This window comes from Gadus morhua, chromosome 21 (assembly GCF_902167405.1).
Source record: "Gadus morhua chromosome 21, gadMor3.0, whole genome shotgun sequence".
In the NCBI taxonomy this organism is placed as follows: Eukaryota; Metazoa; Chordata; class Actinopteri; order Gadiformes; family Gadidae; genus Gadus; species Gadus morhua.
The window spans coordinates 1,142,705-1,147,083 of record NC_044068.1 but is presented as its reverse complement, the minus strand read 5'-3'; the positions used below and the strand labels follow the sequence as shown (position 1 = coordinate 1,147,083).

The window sequence follows — 4,379 nt, the reverse complement described above, 5'->3', positions numbered from 1 at the left end:
CCCCCATATGCCTGGTCAAATCTGCCCGCGCGCGCGCTCCAAGGGAGGTAACCAATCACAACGGAGTTGGGCTGGCAGGAGGGGGGCGAGGGGGCGGAGAAGGACGAAACCGAGCGTTGACAGAGAAGGCTGAAAGCGCCCAGATGAGAGGAAGAGTTTCCCGAAAATCTACATCGTTTTTTGTCTATGGTTAAACATGACTATCAATCATTACAACAATGTTTATAGGTCATAAAATTCAAAAAAGCATAATAGGTCGCCTTTAAGTAATGCATCCGCAAAAAAAAGAAAACCAAAAAAGAAACGAGCCCCGCCCATGCAGTATACGCTCTACCTCTGCTGCAAAGCAAACCAAGCGCTCCCTGTACACCTGTCTGCGACTGCGTGAGTCCATCCTGCACACAGGGGGGGGGGGCTTGGCCTGGCGGCTATCTGCTTCTGAGCACAGTGTGTGGCTCCTACCACTAGGGGGTGGTAGAAATTTGATTTTTTTTTTTTTTCAATGAATAAACGTGGTCAATAATCGTGATATCAATATTGATCAAAATAATCGTGATAATCCTTTTGGCAATAATCGTGCAGCCCTAACACACACATACTGTAAAGTAAAGCTCCCCTTTCCTCACCAGCCTACCTAGCGTCGGCCCAGTGGTGCAGTCACTCGGTATCCAACATTGAGCCATGACCGAGGACACCTAGTGGGAGAAAGTGGAATTTAAATCGCAATTTTTCTTATTTCTCTCTATTTCCATATAGATATTTCCATATCATGCATCAACATTTTAAATGTTTTTTTGTATCTTTGCAACATGGGCTTACAAATTATAATTACATATGTCCCATCTTAAAACACCATTTTCAGAAACTCATATTTGCACTGTAAGAAATGTAAAAAACAAGAATATATGAGAATGTTGGAACCATCCAAATCAATACCTTTAAGACATGTACAGCTATGCAAAACCATGTGAAGGCGATGCATTCAGCAACAACACCACTTGCAATAATATTTTAAATATTTTCTCTTTTTTCTATTACTCACAACATAGGTTTAAAATCTATTAATTTATCCCATTTCAGAACACTGCTTTCTGTAACTAATTTTAACATATTTGCACTGGGAGGAAGTGCCCAAAACAGAATAAAGTGCAAAAAAAAATCGGTAGTAATGATTATGCTGCCGCATTGTGCTGTGAACTTTTTTAATAAAAAAGCAATTGATTATGCTGGCCCGTGCCAGTGTTGGCACGCGTGCCTAGGGTTGCTGACCCCTGGTGTAGACTGACCCGTCTTGTTTTTAGTTTTTCAACTCCACTGAACTCTTCGGGGTACTGCTGCTGGAGTGTTTGCTTAGTGCTTGTGATGGCAGCAATGTTGGCATCTACTCTTAGTACCGCCAGTCTCATTGATGTCTCTTTTCCCAGCAGCGGTTCACCACTTTCCCTGATTACGATGAACTCAGCTTGTTCCGTGTTTTTACCTATGGACACCTCACACGTGAATGCCCCCTTGACTGTTTGATTCGAAGAATATGAGTAAAGTTTCCTCTCTAGTAAGTAAGTAAGTACAATTTATTTATAAAAGCATATTTATAACCGTTTGCACTGACCAAAGTGCTGTACATAATACATTCAGTAGGCAAAGATGAAGGCAAAATAACATTAGAATAAAATACAAATAAAAGACATCCACACACAACAAAGGCAGTAGTGCAGAGGTCAGATAGTTAATGGGGAGGGAAGGCAAGGTTGTACAGATGGGTTTTGAGCCTTGATTTAAAGGCATAAATGGAGGGGGCATCACGTATGTCGGGTGGCAGTTGGTTCCACAAGCGCGGAGCAGCTACAGCGAAGGCCCGGTCACCTTTTAGTTTGAGTCTGGAGCGGGGGGTGTGGAGAAGACTCTCTGTCTTAGGAACGTAGGAGTGGCACTTAATGCTTTCTGCTTTCAATTTTTCCCATGTATTTCCTCCAATAATATTACTTGATGCATTCAATCAGCATTTTTACATTTTACTCCCCCAACACAAAAGTTAAGTCTCTCTGGCATGTGGATATCTTCAATGGCAAATGCAAAGTCCTCACGTTCATCAACATTGTTCACATTTTGCTTCGGTTTCCCGCCTTTAGTGCGGCATATTTTTGCAAAGTGATCTTTTCCTTGGCACTTGTGACACATTTGTCCTCGTGCAGGGCATTTCGGATCAAGGCCAATATGATCAGTATTCCCACATCTGTAGCATTTCCCATAATTGTTATTGTCTCTGTTCGGTTTACCTTTTGCGTTCCCATATCCATGCTTTCCCTTTTTATCTTTAAGATAAAAAGGGAAACCAATTCGGTTAACAGCGTCTCTGAAAGGTCTAGCCGACGCACATGACATGTCCGCCATTTGTTCATCGATGCTCTCACAACGGGCAGCTATTTCCAGTGTAGATGCAAGCGTCAATCCACGACCCTCTTCTAAAAGTTTCCGTCTCACATAGTCCGACGTTCCTTTGCTTACTATCGCATCCCTTATCTGATTGTCAGAATCTACCCCGTAACCACAGCCTCTCACAGCTTGTGTCAGACATGTAGCAAACTGCTGTACCATCTCACCTGGCCTCTGGTGCAGCTTTTGAAATGCGTGCCTTGCCAGCGCTGTGTTGACTTGGGGTACAAAGTATGCATTCAACGCCTCCACTGCCTCGTAGTATTGGGTTGCCTTACCGTGTCCGGAAGAGTTGATAAGATGTCCTGTACGTCTGGTCCAGCAAGATGAAGTAGCAGAGCACGTCTCCTTTGCCTCGTAGCATCAGGTGAATCCGCGGCTACGATAGGCCCTTTGCCGTCAGCATACAGCTGCAACGACGTCGGCCATCGCTTCCATCTGGAACCTAGCGTGGACGGTTATTAATTAAGGTTTAATTTCTGGGACTTACCAAAGCCATCCTGGAATTTTCCCAGAGACAGGAGGTCAAACGATTGTTTCCATCTTTCCTCCATAGCTTTACAATAACAAGTATTTAGAATTTATGTAACACGATAAATATCTTGTTATAACAAGACAAGATGTCGTCGTCCCCCTCCCCCTCCACCGAAAACTTTCTCCGCTCCCAGACCCGTGAAGATAACACATGTATCATCTTATTTCGACATTCATCAGAAGTGTGCACATATTTACGTGCTAACAGGTCAAAAGGCGCAATGTTAAACATATTTGTAAGATAATTGCGCAGTTAAACACATGTTTTAAAGAAAATACTCACCATCCGCCAGAAACTGATGGGCGCCCACGCATGAACACGTGCGCATGCGCAGAACCACTAGGTAGCAGAATTTGATGGGTAGCAGAAAATGGCAGAACACCGGCTCGGTGTAGCATGCAAAATGCTGAATCCCGGATTTCTCCATACTAACTAACTAAACTGTAGTTTACAACTAGCTAATGCCAATTAATCCTCGTCGCCATTGTTATATCTCTACTTTACTTCTGAATTAAACAGAGATTGCAGAAATTAATCGAAATAATATGGACCACACATAGACACGTCCGTTGCTTGCTGGGTGCGTAATTTAATTGAAAAACAACTTCCTCTGCCCATGATACCTACGAACATTCTGATAGGGCGTGTTCCTCATGGACAAGACAATATCCAGTTCCTAACGCCGTCACGCATGCGAACAGATAGACGGAGACTTAAAGGGACTCTTACCTTTGTTGCATTTGAGAATTACAGCACATTCAAATCATCCCGCCTTCCTCCAATGCCCCACCCCCTAAGCGTTATTTTTTACAAGTACAAAACTAAGCGTTATTTTTTAACGAGTACTGTAACGACCTCGCCGGTGACATAATGATGTCGAGTCATTAGTAGTTGAAGGTAGTTTTAATGAACCAAAACCAGGTCACTGAAACCCGTAACATTGTAACCAACGGCAGAAAACCGACACAAAACAAACCCCGGTTACCCCGGCAACCCCCAACACGGTCTCACTCGCGTGCAGGCCCCCACCCTCCTGTTCTTCCAAGGCCCTCCCCCAGCTGACCTAATGATTCGCCCCCACGCTGATTGACAAGAAGAACATTACAATACATGCACATTGAACAACTGGCATAACGGACAACGAAATATAATGTAACACATAACACACAAACTATTTAACTGTCCCAGGGTCGCTACAGTACAAAAGTTCTAGACTCCCATGGGTTATGTTTAGACTCCCATGGGTTATGTTTAGACTCCCAGGGGTCATAATATAGAAACGTGTATGAGCATTACAAACAGAGTAGCGGGACAACGTAGCGTCTGAGGCCGAAATGGGTCCCCTAATCTGACTGAATAGTGCGGTTGTTTGCCAACGGTCTGGAGGTCTTCCTGGAGCTCCAGATTAGCG

At 43.8% G+C, this 4,379-nt stretch overlaps 1 long non-coding RNA gene across 1 annotated transcript; it reads right to left on the bottom strand.

Annotated features, from left to right (window-relative positions):
• Nucleotides 1-238: 238 nt before the first annotated feature.
• LOC115534348 (uncharacterized) lies at nt 239-3,334 on the bottom strand. The gene is made up of 3 exons (XR_003974313.1): nt 3,251-3,334; nt 2,712-2,878; nt 239-695 (listed from the first exon to the last, which is right to left on the bottom strand). It is a non-coding gene; the product is annotated as an uncharacterized LOC115534348 (long non-coding RNA).
• Nucleotides 3,335-4,379: the final 1,045 nt, after the last annotated feature.